We start from the raw sequence: 20,830 nt of genomic DNA, 5'->3' as shown, positions 1-20,830 counted from the left end.
TGTAGACTGTTTAAAAGGCGCACAGTCAAAGGTGCTGAACTCAGCCAACAAACTGAGAACAAGTATGAATAGGTAATCATGGTCAGTTATTTTCAGGACGTAATGCTACCTTTTTCTTTGTTCAGGTCAGAAACATCATTAGTGGGAGCCCAAGAGATTACTGTTTTCAAGATAAGAGTGAAATTGGGCTGCGACCACCTTTTCCAGTACTGGAGATCCATCGGAGTCCAGTAATGAGGCTAATAGGGGTGCAGTGATTGGGATCAGCTGAGTCAAGCTTGGCTTTTTTGAAGGATGTGAGCCACTAGTGAGTGATTAAAAGGGATAGGGACATCTTCATTATTTAAGGTGCTGTGAACAAACACAGTTGCCGGTGACGCAAGTGTATCAGTAGGGAAGAGATGATTTCAGAGGGTCATGGTTCCCAGGAGTCTTGCTTGTTCTAAAAGATTGCATAACGTTAATACGTTGTGAGGGTCTGAATAGGTACCTATAAAATATTCAAATTAATAGTTCATTGAATTCCTGACGTAAGCAATGGAAAGGTCCCGCAGATATATCATATCAATGAAAAATGACGACACCATTGTTGAGTATGTTGAGATATTGTTTGCTGCTTTGCACTTCCCTTGAAAGATTTAAAGAAATTTGTTTTTTCCTAATTTTAGATTGGGTATTATAGGGACAATATTACCAGCTCGGAACTCATAACTGTCTCAGATGCTGTCAATTTCTCTATTGCACATTACTTTGAACTTGCATGGGCTAAGGGGCAAAAGATATTTAACTTCTAAATAGGACGTGTTTTTTGTAAGACAAAGGCAACATGTGCCTTTTGCCAATACTAAATTACATTTGGAAAGTGTCAATTCTATTGGGCAATGTACTTTGGTCAATTAAGGTATTCTGCCGCTTTTACTTTAAAAAAAAAAAATCTGTTAAGATTCTGTCAATTTTAACTTTTATATTGGACTGCATTTTTCATTCAACAAATATGATTAATAAATTGCGTACTATACCAATTTTGTTATGTGTTGATTTTAATGGATCTTATGTGAACTGAAAGTAAATGTGATTAATTGTAAAAGGAAGGTGCAGTTCGTCCCCATCACCAGTACACCATTTTTCATAATTTTCTCTTTGACCACCGTTTGTTGACACAGTATGCAGTTTGTTCAAATATAGGTGACATGGGTGCCATCTTTATAGGTATTTGGCATCGCATGGCTATTGACAACAAAGCTTGATGAACTGGGAATTTTCTCTAATAAAAAAGTATATTCTTATGTAGTTGCTACCTTCTGGATTTCGAGTTCGCTTGTAGCTAGACCAATTACCAGCTTTTGCAAAGTGGCCAGGGTATAGTACACAACTGAACACCCACTTGTAATAGTAACTTGGCATCTGTACTATAATATATGTTTCTTCATGAAATTGTAATTGTAACTGGATTTCTATAGCGCTTACTACCCCTGATGAGGCATTGATGCTCTTTACATGAAGACTTGAAAATCGTGCCAATGCTTCTTTAACTCTTTATTTTTAGGACCATGGTCGTATAAGTTGTTATCTAGTGAGGCAGAATGTCATACAATCTAGTCTCATTGTCTATGGAACCATTAATGAATGTTTTACATTTTTAGGAATTAACTTTTCTTTTTGTTTATTTTCCCAGTGTCATTTTTACATGATAGGCATAACCTGCTTCTTTTTATCCATTAACCTCTCACACTGATTTCTGTTTTGTTTCCTTGCAGCTCTACGGGCCAGCATTTGACAGTATATCCCTCAAGCATGCTTGACCCTCTACCTACTCTAAAGAAAATGGAATGGTGATCAACAAAACAAAGACAAAAATTATGGAGGTTAACAAATACTCAATGTCAAAACACAAGTATAAATGGATTTTGGATAATTCACAACTAGAACAAGTGAGTACATATAGATACTTACGAGTACTATTTGATGACTGAGGATCATTCCAACCACATAATATTGACATACAATGGAGAGCAAAAATATTGCTAGCGGCTTTCAAAGTCATACAGAAATCTATAGGAGGGCAGAGTTATGGACCGTTGTTAAAAGTCATGTCAGCAAAACTTTTGCCGCCTCTAACATATTGAAGTGAAGCATTGTGTGGAAAAGACTCAGTCATTATCAACAATGCAGTCACGAAAATCAATAAAGCCCTCTTCTTACTTCCACATATTGCATCACCCGCGCAGATACGAATGGAATTTGGGATAACTAATCATGCACTTGTGCGAAAAGGCCAATTTGTTAAAGTGTGGAAAAGGATAAAAACGAATACTGTAAATCAAATGCCCAAATTATTGTGGCAGGAAATAAACTTAAATTGGAAAGCCCAGGAGTAGAAATACCTATTTACATAAATCGAGGAATATTCAGTAAACACGGTCTGGGAAATGCCAATTACCTTGAACTCATTTAAAAAAGTTAATAATAGTACAAGAAAACATTTATCACTTCTCTTTGATAAAGTTACCATCTCAAAAAGTAAACATGCGTGGCCTCTAATGAATGGCTATACCAAGGTGTAAGTCCAACTGTACCTTGAAATTCCTTGGTCTGTGAAGTACAAACAAATATTCATAAAAGCTTGCTTTAGAGTATTTCCGGGCACATGTCACCTAATGCCATGGTTGAGTACAGAGCGGCCAACGACCTGTAGCTTATGTAAACTTGGTGAAGAGAACATTATGCACCTCATTTGTGCTTGTCCAGAACTGAAAGTTGAAAGAATATCCATTCTTAAGAGACATTTTAATGTTCGTGGAAAAGGAGTTGCAGACAAGCTCTGTTAAGATGCCTCCATACTGACGATATAATTTTAACTCCAGCTTTTGTAAAGTTCTTAACTCGACTGAGAATTAAGTTAGAAAACCAAAAACTAATAGAATGTAATGTAGTATGTACATAATATGTAAATAATATAATGAACTTGATGCCCAAATGTTTTTATAATTGATTATATAATTGTATTTTATAAGTGAGAATTACAGCATATATATTGTAAGGTTTTAATTAATTAAATAATAAACTTTTCATTCATTCAATTCATGCAATGCATCACACAGGAAAAAAGCTCTTACCCTTTGCATACAGGAGGGCAGATATTGTAGCAGAAAAACATTGGACTCCTAAACGAAGAAGGGCACCTCATATTTTACAATTGCTTTAACATCCTCATATTGGGCCCGATTCACAAAGGTAAAGTAAGACGAAAGTCTAACTTTACGACTTTTGGTATTCACAAAATGCATTTATTCCTCCTAAATGCCCTTTGTGAATACTGAGAGTCGTAAAGTTCAACTTTCGATATTCACTAAAGTTACTTAGGAGTAGTATATGACTTTTATGAATGCCAAAAGTCGTAAAGTTAGATTTTCATCTACATTTACCATCGGGCCCACAATGTTTATGCTCTGTAGCATCAAATTTCAAACTGGGGTTATCCATCAATAAGCAGAAGACATGGCAGGCAGAGCCAATAAATGACTATAAGATTTTAGTTTATTAATTTGGGTGAAGGAACCACACCTACTTAGTAATGCAATGTCTTGTCGGGTCAAACCAGAGTTTACCAAGAAAACCTTGGTCAACCTCCACTACCTATGCAAAAAGCACCAGGTTTTTCACCAAGGTGACAAGTTACAATCAAGCAGTACCAAACAACATTAAAGTCAAGAAACTTCACATAGTATTCTTAAACCAATGTGGAAAAAAATGCAAAAAATTAATCAGCAAAATATCAAACATGGTTGTAATTGGATTGGGGAGGGGGATTTTTAAGCAAGGTTATCTCTGAAGAAAATGACAAAAAATGTGCACATGGAATCATTCTTGGTGTAGAAGTAACACATCGCTGTTAGCTTAGGTGCATTATCAAAAATTACCACCAGAAGCCATTTGAGCACCAAAAACGAAAACCGGAAAAAGTTGAAATAAACTTTTTTGCCTCATATTGGTCGGAAGGTCATAGACAGAGATATTACCTTCCAGGCTTGCTCACCCCAGTGCTTCCTTACTTCTCAGCTGGCTGGATAAGGTCAGCCAGGTCACTACAAATGCTCAACAACCGGAGGAACAACTTTCTAGGGCCGCAGCAACAGTTCATCAGTGGTTGTCTGGCTCAGCCAGTTTCTCCAGGAAGGACAGCCAATAAGATCCAGAGCTGTACATCCCTAACTCTCAGATTGTTCCTTTTTCTCAGAAGCTCTTCCTCACACTCTTCAGTCCCTGAGACCACTGCACGTCACAATTCTTGACTCTTAAGAGCATTTCCACAGCCTTGGATCCAGGACAAGATGTACGCCGCCTTTCTGCCGCGTACTCCAATGCTTAGCACATTTTGTCACCTGCACTGGCCAACTACGAAAGTAACACAGTAGTAGCAGGTAGCAAAATGTCAGACAGCCCTGGACAAGAGAGCAGGGTCATGGGGGCAGTTTTGTCTCTTGGGGTCGATTTTGAAGCAGTGCTGCAATATCGGCCCCCTAGAAACAAAAGTGGGAGTAGTGCTTTGTACTAGCACCACCCCCCCAGGGCCGGTCGAGCAGTAATCTGTCAGGTTGCTGTTCCCAGTCCAGACATACCCCGTGTAAAACGCAAGAGTGCCTGGGGTATCCTAAGTAAAGGGAAAAAAACTAGGACATATAGGGGCGCTCCCCCTTGAAAAACAAAAAACAGAGAGGTAGGTCACAGAAACCTGTTTTTACATCCGTTTAGCAGAATCAAAGAAGTCTACTCTCTGAAGGGAACAACAAAGAAGGATGGTGCTTGGAGAAAAGGGGTTTGAAGCAAAAAGGAATGAGCATTTGCAATGCAATAGGTCTCACATTGTTTAGAGTTAGAGCTATTGTCAACAAAGTTCTGTGATTAGATTGTCCTTTTCATTAGGGAATTGGGAAAGGACCTAAGGTACTGTCCCACTCCTTTACTCTCAGTAGATATAGGTGACATATTTTTGACGTAAGTGAGATTATCCTCAGGGAGATAAGCCTATCATGCTGATAAAATACTCTGCATAAACACAAATAGCATAATCAATATACTAAAAAAATAATAAATAATGTTAATTTATGCACCTCTGAAAGAATAAACATTGTGAACTTGCTAGTATTCTATTAACGATGTAATTAAAAAAAATTGTACAATAGTACTTCCTATGGGCCCAAGAGATACGTGGTAATGGTGAGAAGCAATGCTCCTTATTTTCTTACGTGCGAGGCAGTTCATAGTGGTTTCATTCAATCACACTAAAGTTCCCAGAAGCGGGCAGGTCCCTCTTGCAATTCCCCACCAGCACCAGTTTTAGGGTGACCAACTGACATGGGTGAAAATTCATGACGGTTAGTATAAAAATTCCGGACAAAGGGTCGAAATTAAGGACAAAAATTCAAGACAGAATGTCAAAATTAAGGACAAAAATTTGGGACACAACATACGTTTTACAGACATATCAGAGGAGGTCGCACAATAGTTTATAAGTAAATAGACAACCAAGCTAAGGGGCCGATTAGGATTGCGGTGATTCCGCATCCTCCGGGCCGGCAGAAGCCATTCAAAACACCCACCGCCAGATTAGGATGGAGGTGGGATCAGCCTCGGACGGCAGATCCGTCCGCCGCTGATCCGCTGGGTGTTGGCCGCAATTTGGTGGCGGTGTCTGCAAGACACCGCTAGCCAAATTACAATGTGTGTATACACATGCTTTTCCACGGCGGATTGACCGCCGTGGAAAAGCATGTGGAAAATAGCTTCTGGGTGGCCCTTGCGGGCCCCCAGGGAGTCGGAGGTGAGGGGTGCACATGGGGGGTACCTATGGTACCCCCCAGCATTTACATGTACAAGGCGGCAGGCACCGCGCGGTGCCTGCCATTTTGTGCATGCAAATGGAAAGCATGCATATTTAACCTTGCAGCTGGTGCTGCTTCAAGCAGCACCCGCCGCAATGTTAAATATACAGGATGTGACCGCCAGGGTGGCGGTCACATCCTAATTCGCACGGAGCGACCGCCGCTGCCCCTGCGGACGGTCCCTCCACCTCGAGGGTCCGCCATCCTAATGAGTCCCTATGTACAAGTCAAAATAAGTTTATATAAGGTTGAGACAATCGTGCACTTCACAGTTTTTCAGTATGCGCACAGCTTTGCAAAGCGACATCAGACCCTTTCTGCAATCAAGATGTGTGCAGGAGAAGGCACACCACATGCTGTCACTCTAATAGGGCCCATTGTCGTTCTATCTGTGATAATGGTCTGCAGTCTCAGAATCACAATGGACCTGTCCACAGTCTTTCCGAGGTCCGGGAGGGGCTGATGCAGGCAGCCTCAGTCAACAGATCAAAAGATAAGTGCGAGAGAACCCAAATGGAAACTTTTAAACTCATGCGGTCTCTCACAGGGAAACAGCATACATTCCTGAAATTCCCCAATTTGATTTGAATATGATGTCTGTAAGGCATCTGTAATTTGGGGACCCCAAATTACGGATGCCTTACAGACATCATACTAAAATAATTGACGGTCCGAGAAATGTACAGATGGTTGCTCACTCTAACCAGTATGAAGGATCTGCCTGTGACCCCCTTACTGTGCCATGTTGTTTGCTGACTGTATTAATTCCCATCTGAAAAACGATTTAGCTGCAAGCTTCACTTCTGGTTGTTTTCCTGTGCTCTGGCGTACCTAGGTTACTGACTGCATGGTTGCCTGCATTTTACTTCCTGTGGGTGGAATCATGTAAGAGGAAGATCATGGGATATTTGTTTCTGTCTTTCCAAAATCAAATGTTCACGAGTTCCTTGATTACTTCTAGTTCCTTCCAGTGTGGGCTTTTTTTTGCTGAAGGATCTAGTTCGACTATCACGCAGAACTGGGTTGACCTGTGTAAGCAAAGTTCTACTTAAGAAATAGTGTGGAGTCCAAGGTTTCAAGACAGGTCATATCTTACGTTTCCCATTAACATCACTGCTGCATCTCCATACACCATCTCACTGTGGCTTTACATATAAGTGAAATAAATAATTGGGTTCAACCAAATTCATCTCGTTTAGGTTAAGGAAACACACAGTTGGGCCACTGAATGGCATTTTAACACAACTCAAAATCAAAAAAACAAAACGAAAATAATAAAGCAACAACTCAAAAGGATGCATTTTCTCACAATGACCATCTTAGTTTGACAACACTGATGTTCAGGGAAAACGAGAGTAGATATTTTGTCTTACAGAGTATTATGGCATTTGCAATTTACTGCTAGCTATTCTTTACGGTTGTGATCCTCTTTTGGCATGGTAAGGTAAACATATTACTTATCTCTTCCTTTCTAGGTAAATTACCTACAACTTTGGTTCTTGTGGCTGGGAGCTGGTACATTGATATCTTGTTGTGCCGCATGCTGGTACATCTGCTACAATTGCTCCGTTCCTTTTTTTATTACTCAGTTATTTTATTTATTAAATATGCGAACTAGGGGCTTCATCATGAAATGGGTTTTTTCACCAAGAGTGATAACTCCGAGTGAAATTACTCCAGTCCCAATTACAAATGTACTGGACAAAGATGTATCTGGTACTAAACCTCCAAAACCAATAATGTACGCTTGCTGCAGGAAGTAGATACAAGTGTGAATGCACTTGACCTTTGATCCCCATCGCAGTCCTGCAGACACATTCTGCCTTCTCAGAACAGGCAAAAGATGTCAAAGTTTGTTCGCAAAATGGTGAACAATTGTCAAGCAAGTAATCCACTATATACCGGTGTGAGCAGTTATTCCCCATTTCATGGCTGGACTTTTCTGCAGGTATACTGGTGGATAATGAAAATTCTGGATTTCCAGCATCATCGCAGAAAAATCTGGCCAACTCGTAATAAGCCCTTTGTCTGTTACAAAAGGATGGCTTCATGAAAAAATAACCTAGATATTGTATGAAATTGTATTCTACTATATTGCAGCATTTAGACAGCAATGGCTACCCCTATGTGGGGCACTGAAGTGTTTGCCTACATGAGCAGCAATCTACTCTGTGTAAGGTGTGGAGTTCGAAGGGTATTAACTTTGTTATTTTGTATTAGTTTCTATGTAGGAAGTGTTTCTTTGTCATGCGTTATAACCACTTAGTTGTGGTTATTCCATGGGATGCAGTGCTTAGCAGTGTGGTGGTTGAAGAAGTGTGCAAGAGAGCTGCAAAGGATATGGAGTTCAGTAAGCTGGCAGCTTTGAGCATGGTCCTTTATAGTATTTCTTATGATCATAATCTACTTTAGTTAATTACTGGCCTCGGGTGGCCAAATACATTTGTTTGCAGTGTTTGTTCCTGAACAGTTATGGTTGGAGAGAGAAATAGTCGATCAGCTCAGATGGGCTTTGTTGCTATCATCTCCTGTCTGAATATCATTGTGAGATGTAAGGAAACAGTCATGGTGTGTAACTAGACGGGATCTGCGGCGGTGGTCTAGATTAGAGTCCTGCAATTGTCCTACAGTGTGTGATAGATGTCTTCAGATATTTTGGGATGTATGACGGTACAACGAGTACCGTCACAACGTGTGCTTTAACAATGCGTCCCTTACAACGCAAATCATTACCACGACTTGCGTTGGGGGCGCGGATTGAGAATAATATAATTTACTATTCTAACACCAGTCCCCGTGGACACTAGGGAAGGTGTTGGAATAGTAAATATACTATTCTTAATCCTCTAGCGCCCTCCAGCGCAAGTCGTGGTTACGACTTGCGTTCTAATGGACGCGTTGTTAAAGCCTTGCGGAGTAAAATCCGCGTGGTAAAGGATGTTTCCCGATATTTTGTGCTTGCTCAGCTGGTGATAGCTGATTTATTAGCTGGCACAGTATGGGGCAACGTACCAGACCCTCAATATATATATCTTTTGTGACTTTAAGAGGATTAAACTATAGTTGGCTGCTGCTGAGCTTTATGGTATTTGTATTGGTGTGGAACAACCAGACAACAAGGTTATATATGATTGACATTACTATATATTTCACAGGCTGACCATAGGCCAGCACTTCTTAGCCTACCTGGATATAGAAAGTAGTGTGGTGGTTTCGTTGTTTCATATTTGTGGGTTGTAAACTGTTGAATGAACTTGAAGGTGTGATTCATTATGGATTCAATTCCAGGTTTGTGGGATGATATAGTTATTTGCAAAAATCTATGTTTTCAACTTTTTCTGGATGCTTCAAATCATGGTTGATATTGAGTCATAGAGCTTGGTTGTTGACTTGTACTGAGAAAGCAGTGTCTCGTACAGATTCCTTATGGTAAGGTGAATATGATGTTTTGTAATAATGCCTGGAGCACAGTGTCCTCTTGTGATTGCATTGCGTGAACTTAACTTGTGGTTATAGTAGGCCTTCTCCTTGAGAGGCTCCTGGACAATGCATATGACTTTGAAGATTTCCCTTCTAGTTCTGTTGGATTTAGTACATTTGGATATAAAGTCAGCCTTAATTACTATAAAATCGCAACAAAATATATGCCTTACATTGGGAATATTTGTATATACAATTTTGATGAGTTGTATATAATACGATTGGGTAAAGCACCCTTTTCTGTACGAGCTTCTTATACCTCCACAGGGGTATGACACATGGGCCGCAAAACCCATTATTTTGAAACCTGGAACCAAAAACAGAAATAATTAGGAAAGCACAAATTGAGCTCTTAAAACAGGTGCACAGGGCGGAAAGTGGCAGGAAAAGCGATCACATATGATACAACTCTGGAAAATGGTAGAAGAGGTTCAAGCCTTGTGGTCAGGGACAAGCTGTAAACAGAGGTGCTGATTTGTTGAATGCATGACGAAGAAGCATTGTCCAGGATGGAGACATTAGGAAAGTGTCATGTGCCAATTGAGACACAGCAAGAGCTGCAGCTTCTGGGTTGCAATGGTGTGTATAACAAAATACACCTGGATTCCTTACACTGGTTCTTTTCAGATCGTATTTGATCAATGTGATTGTAGTGGTATTTCTGGGAAATATGAGGAGATAGTAGAAGTCAAGGGTCCATCCCTCATGCAGAATTCTGGTACCATGAGCAGTGCCTGGTCAGGGACTTGAATCGGACAACAGTGAAATCACACCCACAATACAGAAGGAATAAGGACCACAAGGAAGCATCACATCTCAATAAGAATGCTTCCATGTCTATCCAGGAGCCACAAAACAATGGGGTAGGAAGTGGTCAAAACTTTCCTTTACTCATTGGGAGTCTGCCCTTGCTGATCTCAAGCCAGTAAAGGTCTATAATCCCACCCAGGCCAGCAGTAACTTGGACAACAGGATCCAGAACTCCCTTGATCTACTCCTTCCCAAAGAACGGTTGCAGCATATAAAGAGACAAAAAGTAGCCCCATGGTTCACAGCTAGACTAAGGGACATGAAACAATCTTGCCGCAAGATGGAAAGGGGGTGGAGACGGGAATACTCTCAAGATAAGAAAGCAGACTACAGAGCAGCCGTCCGTCTGTACAAAACTTAAAGCAAGGCAGCACAAGCCCTCTTTTATGAAACCAAAATCAACACAGCTGCCAACTCGCCCAAGGAGATCTTTAAGATAGTGAAATCACTGATCTCCCCGCCCCAAGAATTGGTTTCCGCAGAGGGAGCACTGACACGATGCAATAACCAGGCAACTTTCTTCCATCAAAAAATCCAGACCATTTATGCTTCCTTTACCCCTAACAGTGCCGAGTTAGAAACAGCTGGAATGGTGAGTTCCGATTCCCCGGCCATCTGCATGTTGGAACAATTCACTCCTATAGACCCTGTTTCCTTGGAGAAAATAATTCCCAAGGTCACCTCGGGTTCCCCGAGAGACCCAGCGCCTCCTCAATCTCTAATTAAGGTCATTGATACAAATCGCCCAGTAATCCTTGATGTCCTTAATACTTTAATTGTTTCAGGCATAGTTCCTGTATCATAGAAATGCACTATGGTCAGGGCTCTATTAAAAAAAAACAATCTGGACCAAAGCAACTTGTCCAATTATCGCCCTATCTCCCTTTTGCCCTGGATGAGCAAATTGGTGGAGAAAAACATTAACAACTCACTGGTTGAGCACTTGGAATCTAACCAACTGCTTTCTATGTCCCAGACGGGGTTCCGTCCCCAGCACGGGACTGAGACAGCTCTATTGGCCCTGATAGAGGAGACAAGGAGTCTGCTAGACCGGGGAGGCAAGGCGGCCATCATCCTATTAGATCTCAGTGCCGCGTTCGACACAGTTAACCATGCCACTTTATTACATCGTCTTAGTGGCATGGGGGTGTCGGGCGTGGCACTGACATGGCTGACCTCCTTCCTGGAGGAGCGCTTCTTCCAGGTCTTTGAGGGAGACATTATTTCCACTGAGCAGCCACTCATGTGCGGGGTGCCTCAGGGCTCTGCCCTCAGCCCCACCCTTTTTAATATTTACATGAGACCTCTGGCGGAGGTGGTCCATCCTTTTGGCGTCAAAATTGTCACCTATGCAGACGACACCCAGCTTGTGGTTTCATTAAACCAGGCTGGGGGGTCGTCTAGCACCTTGGGCCCCTGTTTGGAGGCGGTCGCTGAATGGATGGAGCTCTCCTGCCTTAGACTCAATGGGGAAAAAACTGAAATTATGTTACTAGGCAACCCCGTATCCAACATTCTGGTCCCATTGTGGCCGGAATGTATGGGACCCCCTCCCTCCCCAAAAACACAGATAAAAAGCCTGGGAGTCTGGCTAGACAGTTCCCTGGATTTTATGGTCCAGGCCACTAAGACCTCATCTACCTGTTACGGTTTGATGAGGATGCTCATTAAGATCCTCCCTCTTCTTCCGTTCCAGGCAAGGAGAGTTATGGTTCAGGCCCTAATACTCTCTCGCCTGTACTACGGCAATGCTCTCTATCTAGGAGCCCCAAAGGCCACAATTAATAAACTTCAGGTCACACAGAATTGTGCCGCCCAACTGCTCTACCAAATCCCACGGAGGCAATTTGCTAAGCCTGCCCTTAAGAAGCTACACTGGTTGCCCATAACAGCTAGGATTTAAAGCTATGTGTATTACGCAGAAAGCAATCTGGAGGACCGGTCCTGCCATAATGCATCCTTTGATTACCCCATACCTCCCCCATAGAGCCTTGCGCTCCAGCTCACTCCATTTGGCTACCTCAAACAAGATAAACAAAGCTCTTTGGGGAGGCCGCTCATTTACATTCAACGTTGTAAAGCTGTAGAACGCCCTCCCCCTCTCGCTTAGAAGGACCAACAACTTGCTGGCATTCAGGAAACTTCTAAAAACCCACCTATTTGGTACATCCTGCTAGCACGAAATTCCTGTACCCTTCTGTTTCAGACAAAAGCGCTGCGAGGCCTCAGGGTAGTTTATGCGCTATATAAATGTAATTTCATTCATTCTTTCATTCTAGCCCCTCTCTAGTTGTTGATGCTGGTGCATCGGTCACTCTGGGGAACAAAGTTGATGGGAATTTTATGCAGCACCCTGAGGAATTATGAGGGAAATCCTGAATTTCGGTCCTAATTAGCCTTGTCATTCCACATTATTCTCCAGGATCTTTCAGCAATCAAAACCTCTGAGTGAAATGTACAGGATCTGTCGAATCAGCCCAACTCTCATAATCCTGATGCGGCTAATAACTCTAATTTGGGCTACATCAGGATTACCAGAGTTCTTGTAATCATTCTGATTGCTCTTTTTAATTGTATGTAGTGGCCTAGACCAAGGCCAGGCACAGAAACCAATTACTAAGAAAGAGACATCACACCCTCACAACCCAAAGTCAGTGGTTGTGAGGAGGACTGTGTTTGAGAGAGAGAGACTGACAAAATGCCAAGTATAAGAGTAAACCTTAAATTGCTGCGAGGAAGGCCACAAAAAAGGATGAGGATTCTGTAACTAAGAATGGGTTGTTCTTCTTGTACAGTGTTTGTGCACCCTGTTAGCCCAGCCCAGGTAGCCATGCAACATTGCTCACTATTGCTTCCAGTGATGATTAGTATGTAGGATACCCAAAAGAAAAGGGCTTCAGAAAGAAAATGGACTCCTATACTACTGTAAAGTCCAAGAGAAAATGTTTGGTTAATAGATTTTGCTAATGGATTTGATTAGTGACCAACGATTAATTACGTGGATGCTACATATAAAAGGACCCATGTTTTCTTAACCTGGAAGATCTTTTTAAGACTACAGATATCCATTCATACATCCAGGAGAACTGAAAGTTCCAGGTATTCATCCTCAATGGAGGTAAAACAGAATTTTGAATGGTCATATGTAAAGAAGGAAGAAGTTCAGAGCTATAGTAAAACATGGACAGTGAGTATACATGCATGAAACACTTATCACTTAACCCTTAACTATAAATGCTTGATCGAACTTTGAATATTAGCCATGCTTATTGAATACCTTTGATAAGAGATCATGGCAAAATATAGCATGTTACACCCCATGCTATTATATTGCGTTCCTTTACAATGCGGATGTTACTGATGGAGCAAGGATTCGCACGTAAAGCACTTGCTCACATTCAAGAACCTCGTTTAATCTATAATGTTATTAATCAACCTGTTTGTCATTAATAATGCACTTTCACACAACACGCGGGTGTCCCAGAGATGCTTGCCTATGTGTCTATTAATCTTAATGAGGCTTGCATACTGCAGAATCGCTGGTTTGCAGAAATCCAGTCTGCGCATGCGTCGGTCATACCCATGTGATGTGACGCACTCGTAGTTCTGGAGGGATTTTTTTCGCTCATGCGCATTACTGCTAACATGGCCGCTTTGTCTTTAACATGCTCTCTGCTTGCTACTGCCGCTTTTGCCCAGCTGTCTATTTCTGCGTAACCTCTAATGCTATAGATATTATAAAGTAAGGGGTGCAGTGTAGCTAATCATGGTGTACAGTGTATTCATTTTTTCTGTGTTACTAATTTGTTTTTGCTTACTTTTCATGTGTGGGCCTGGGAGTGGGGAGCCGCTCCATCTTTGAAACCCATGTCACCCTAATCACGTGATGAGGGAAAACCCGAACTGCGCAGAATAAAACCAAGCCAGCTGGCTTCTGAAGCTGAGATGCTGGGAAAGTCACCCTTGCACCAGGAGAAGATTTCAGCTGTACCTAAAAATAATACAAATGTATATATTGTATGTGTGTCCTATTGTTTTACACCTTTCACATGCCATGGGAACTGGAATGTAAGGGGTGGGTACGAAAATTAAATATTCATGGTGGGAACACAGAATTTTAGGTGGTGACAATGACCTAACCACCTCTCCTGACCAATCCTAAGTTGGGGATCCGGTCACTTGCAACATTTGTGGATGGTCTAGGGACCTGAAAACAGTATAACTAGCCTAGTTTTAGCTAGAGAAATTGTCCGACTTGTCCGAGTAGCTGACCTGTCACCGACCCTATGAACTCTATAGGTGATTGATACAGAGAGCTGCGGAGCACTCTGTCCGTAATTTCCACAAACTCCAAGAGGTGGAATAGTCTCAAGTGCTGGCGAAGCACTTTGCTGGGAGATTCGAGAACCCAATCGGGGTTACTGTTGGATTCGGTGCAGAGAGGGAGTAGCGCAGGCGTTGCATCCGAAGCTGCAGGTGTTGGTCGTGCCCTTTGGTGAGCCCAGTCCCGATCCAAATCCTGAGGGGTATCCTGTCCTGACTGTCCATGAGCTGTACCTGCTGGCATCCTAAGTCCTTGAGGGTCCTGGTCCTCGCCTTTCCCAAACTGACCCATGGCCTGGGTTAGTCCTCATTTCCGTCCTAGGTAAATATAATTGTGGGTGTCCATCTATCTATTCTCTTTCCTTCTTTTCCTTTTAATAAAGCATCCTTGCCCATGGTATTTTCTCTGTCATCTCCAATAGACTTACATGCAAAACTGTTTATTAGCTATGTTCCATTTTTCCCCTACCTGTAGGACATTATTGAAACTGTTTACTTAATTAGTGTGATCTCATTTTACTTATGTTTAGGATCTATGCTTAAATTAGCAGTTAGACTAAGATCAGTTTGAATCACTTGTAGGAATTTAGCAATTCACTGACTAATATGTTTTAAACTCACCTACCTTAGTATAAGCCTGAAAACTGAATAGCATGTTCCCTGTTACCCTTACCCTGTAGTTTTCACTCGCACTCAATGGTGCTGGCTCTCATTCATAGTTATATTATAGTCATAATCCTGATTATTGATATTCTAATCTGTATCAATTATATTCTCATGGCATTTGGACTTTGAAACTTACTGTATAAAATCTTTAAAACCCTTCAGGTGTCTGTGGTCATTATCAAAAGGTATATAGTACGATTAAATGTATACAGTATTTTTGCTAGTCTTATCTCCTATCCACTGATAGCTCCTGATCTATCGGAAATATAGGTACCTGTGACAAGGTGGTAAGTCAGGTACTCTGGTAATAGTGGTAAGAAACACACATATGATTACTGATGGTGTTGTGTAAACTCGTCCGACTCATAAAAATTACAGTCACAAGCACGTCATGGGCCCAATGCGTGTAAATTGGTAAATCAAGGAGTCGGGCGACCTGCGCGCTCTATCATTACAACGACTGCGTTGTTGGAATGCAATACCTTTACAACGCAAGTCATTAGATCGACTTGGTATTGGGGGCATGCTGGACTTAGGAATAGTATATTTACCTATTCCAACTCTAGCCTGCGTAACAGTAAATTATACTATTCCTTCGGTTAGAGAGCCTCCCACAGCAAGTCAATCTAACAACTTGCGTTGTAAAGGCATCCCGTTGTAAAGGAACTGCGATGTAATGACTGCGTTGTAAACACTGTCTCCCATCATGGCCGGAGAACAGTGCTTCTTGCCCTAAGTCGAATATGTAGCAAGCACATCAAGCTGATGTCCCTATTCTGTTTGGAAAACGTGTAAGATTTCCAGGGCGATCTTGTACATTGTGGAAGCCCATGAACTTTTTAGAATCTCCAGAAATCGCCCGCACACTGTTGTACACTACAGTACAGGAGGAATAATAAGGATATCTTAGGACCCGGGCTCTTAAGTTACCCTTGGGTGCTTGGAAGCATCAAGTCCGACTCCCTTTTCCCATTGCTGAGGAAACCCCAAATAATTTCTTGAGCACCAGGGATGGGAAGACCCCATGGATGTGGCAGCCCCCCTGCCATCGTGCACCCGTTTCTCTTCACAGGCCAACCATTTAGAAATTGAGTTCTTATATGGTGGGAGTCTGGCTGACTGCTTAAGGGATGAAGACATGCATGAATACTGGCAACTGATTGGTAGTGTACCTGCAGCCGATCCCACCTTGTCATTGACGACTGTGTGTAGGTGGCCTTATATTTCCAAAGGGAGCTTACTGTCCCCCTCCATCAAGATATAACTATGCCCTTAATGAATTGCTTGCCTATTCTTCACCCTCTCCCATCTATCCTACACCATGCACCCTACCAAAAAAGTGAAAGGAATGGGGCTCTCCTGTCCTGTCCCACTCCCCTCCCTCTTGAGAAGTGCAAGTCTCAGAGCACAATCAAAACCCCTCTCTCTGTATGGATATTGAAAAGAGGATAGAAACGGGCCAGCCTTAAAAATAACTGTACACAGACACACTTTGAGCAAAATAAAATCGAGAGGCATTGTCTACAGCCACCTGCCTCCTCTAGAAATAAGCCTTTAGGCAGGGGTGAGATGCAAGATTTGGGATCACATTGCAGCAAATATTGAGCATCCAGACAGACACTTGATTTACCTATGGACAATGTACATTTTGAAATTGTTTGCCCTAGTGTACCGGACGCATGTCTATCTATACTGTGCATGGTGTCACACAGCGTTCGAAAATTTAAATTACTTGATGAAAAAAATGCGTCCTAAAGTTATGTATGTTGTGTGCAGCGATTCCATTAGTTATGCCATGAATGACTACTAATGTGTGCATGACATTTGTTTTCTCAATTGTTTGGTACACAGTTTTGTTGAAATGTTTATGATGTATCCTATCTGTGAGCTGGAAAAACCATCACGCTTTTCTCTGTGGGCCTGAACAGACTGAAGACTATTTTTGCTGTCAGGCCATCATCCAATGCTTGTGTGTGGTATGAGTGACTGCCATTGAGGGGAAAGCTACTGTAATCCTGTTTATGATAGCAATATAATACATGTAAACAGGAGCAAATCACTCTTTCACTAGAGGCAAACATAACCTAACGGCATGAAAATCTGACTCCTAGAAGGCTGAATGTATGAGACACATAAAATAGCCCAATACAACTCGATGCATTTACCAGGATAACATCTATTAACATGCAGAAGGTTTAGAATAGCAATGCTGATTTGTCTATTTATTTTTGTATTTATTTGTTTCATTATTTATTTATTTGTGTATTAATAGTTTGTTCAGGTTATCTTTTAAGGTCGTGCAAACTTAAATTTGCATAATATATAGATATTTATAAATAATTTATTACATAATATATATTTCTACCTCTAATTAACTTTCCGTAGCATTTTGTTAAAAAAAAAAAAAATTTACTTTGCCATTCTACAATCTTTAATTCATCATCAAATAAATTTTACTTTGCAGCAAACCAACTCCAATATCTTCAATTAAATGTTCCACTTTTTGTGTTCTCAGTTCATTTGAGGCCTTACACTGGAATAACTCGTTTAATGGATCCAACAGATTTTCTACACACTCTGCATTACTTTAGTGTGTCTGCATTACCTTTCCAGTTCCCAACAACGACCCAATAGTAGTAATTGTCACGGTTGTTTATCTGCAATGACCGAATAATCTATTAAGTAATGATAATTCACTACAATCTCATAACAGGACATATTGAAATCACATGATGAAATTTTCTACAAATATCTATAATCTCTCAATATACTCGCTGTCTTATCAGATGCTTTTCCATTTTCTGAAATCCCACTTTACTTTCGATACCAATATTAATATTTTGATTGTTGTTGATAACCTATTCCTGTGGATTTCTCAATGATTTCAATGTATTTTGAAAGAATGCAAGTCAGTAAATGTCCTGTTGGGGAGATTTTAACATAAACCAGCAGCAGCAAATTGTGTCCTGCCATTGGATTTGCAAATTTGGCCCCTCTAAGCACAACACCTGTACTGGAGCTGGGTTGCAAACATCTCAAATTCCTTCGACTTATGAGCGTCAGTTTTATCGAAGTTAAATTTGCTCTCATTCCACCATACAGAAGCTCTATAGACAAGGATTGGTGTGATCTTGGTTTAAAATATCATTTTGATCTGATGTAGTGATAAACCTTCATATAAGGAATTCCTTTTAAATCGACACAGTCCTCAGTTTTAAATTCTCTTGATGATGTCTCCATTTAAGATTTCCATCTAACTCAATGCCCAATTAGGGGCTTTGCATCTCTGTACAGACAACAACAACATTGCCAAGTTCCATCCTGTTTTTGTGCTTTTTTTTGGTCTAGAAATAGTGGCATTCTTAGGGACTGAATTTGAGTTTGGCTGGCATTTATTTTTGTAAAATAAAAAATGACTGGTGCCTTAAACCATGAGTTTACTTGGGGTCGTTGTTTCTTTCTGCCAGGATTTTCCATTAACACGCTACACTGTAACCCCACTTGAGCATGCACCGTGACATCCACATAGTAAATCACAGGAAGGGGGTAATTTTCAACAGGGAAGGGATCGATGCAAGTTTTACATAAATATCAAGCTCCTCATTTACAAATCAAACAACAATGGTGCCAAAAAGCTGCCTTGTTTAACTTGTCTTTGGACCACTAGTTTTAGGTGTGTCTCTTACTATCATTAATCCATCTTGATACCCAATAATTTGTGTACAAATTTTGAATTGTTGATATTTTCCAATATTTTGTCACTTGGTTTTACATGGTTTGTCTAATCACTGAATCAAAAGTAACTTTAAAAGGTACAAAGCAGCAATGTATAAAACGATGCGCTCAAAAGCCCATCGGAGAACAAGGTTACAATTGGGAGGGATACACTCAGTTGAGAAAATGATTATATAAAGCATGGTTTAATATTTTCATGAACTGTCTACTCAGAGACGGACGACTACGAATGATTATCTGTGTCACCATTTTGTGTAGAGCAACTAGTAAACCCCTTTGCCAGTCTTCTAGTGCTGTCCAGGTGGACTGGGCTTCCCTCCATACTAGTTCCAATGTTACAGCCTCCAAGTTAGCATTACTTTTCGGGGGCATTTACTGTACATCTCATCGGATGCTATGAGTATAGAATATGAATGAGATATAAGGACCAGGCCTGCTCATTGATACCTTTAGATCCCCCACCCCCAAACCCTGCCAACATTTCTTCCAAATTGCACCTCCCACCTATAGAAACAGCTGGTTAATTTCTTCCTTTTTTATAATAATTTTTACACTCTTATGATCATTTATGCTCTTTCTAGTGTCCGAGCATCAGTGAAGCACACAGGGTACACATCTTACTACATGCATCTCTGCACTTAATTCAATAATTAATACATTCATAATATTAGACCTACTCTGCTTTACTTGAGGAAACTGTCTAGTTTGTAATGAGTAACTTAACCACTCATACAGCATATTTCTACCCACTAACTCTCATTCCAAGGAGCACAACGTTCTCTTCTTGTGTTGCTTCAGATTTCTTCAATGGATTTTCCAAGCTGATCTAGATTCAGTTTGGACATTAATGTTTTCCCTTGCATGAAAACCGATTTTTCAGATGTTGGATGTTTCTAAGTCTGAATGCTTAAAAACTAATGACTGAGTCCAATTGTTGGTCTCATAAAGGTCAATCATCCTAAAATATTTCACAAATTTGAATTCATATATTTTCCCAAATGGATCATTAATTAGAGTGCTGCTGCTAATAGAGTTATACCCGCCTCTACTAAAGACATTTCGGCTGCTCCGACCATTTCACACTTTAAAGGTAATATCAGGAGCGGCTAACACCCTTAGACCTTTGTTACACCCTGAGGTACTGCGCATTGCCCAGAGGCAAGGGTTCCAATGATGTTGAACAATCTGAAAGTCAGAAGTAATGTACATTGAATTGTGAGCTATTATGGGTACTGGTAAATGAGTGAAATCAAAAATGTTTTCTTTCATTTGGGAACTATGTTGTTCACAACTATGCAGTAGATAATTTTCTTTGGAAAATATATGAATTGCTTGACACATAATGTTGCAGTGCAATGATGGAACCATTGACATTTGGCAGTTAATATAGCTGTGCAACCTTACCTCCCATCCTTAATGTATTGCTAGTAACCAAACATGATGTCACAGATGATATCACCATTGACATCATCAATGACATCACTAAAATTGTACAAGGACACTGAAGTTCACTTGGCTTATCCTGTGTCTGAATCTTCAAGGCTGGAAGTGAGCAAATAGGCTTCTGCCAAGACCCACACTAATAATGAAGGGGTGCTGAAGCTGGAGGTCAGTGTGCCTTGGCCCAGCAAGTGCAGGACATGGATGTCTGCCCAGCCCTGAGCTGAGGGTGTGGTGTACACCTTCAGTCCTGCTCAGCGGGCGCTGGGTGATAGACCTTGCCTTTAACCCCTATCCCTATATCCCAGTGGGCATGGGCTTTGATCAGAAGCGGCCTAGGCAGGTAGGATCGGTGGGGCATGTGGGAGGGAACTGGACTAGAGGGAAAATCATTTTCCATCATCATGGTCTGTCGAGTCCCCCCCGCCATGGTCTGCACTCGTATATGGCTAACTTTATTCATCCCCATTACAATCATACAACAAAGTCTAAGG

This window comes from Lissotriton vulgaris, chromosome 5, assembly GCF_964263255.1.
Source record: "Lissotriton vulgaris chromosome 5, aLisVul1.2, whole genome shotgun sequence".
Taxonomy (NCBI): Eukaryota; Metazoa; Chordata; class Amphibia; order Caudata; family Salamandridae; genus Lissotriton; species Lissotriton vulgaris.
This window is presented reverse-complemented; position numbering follows the sequence as displayed.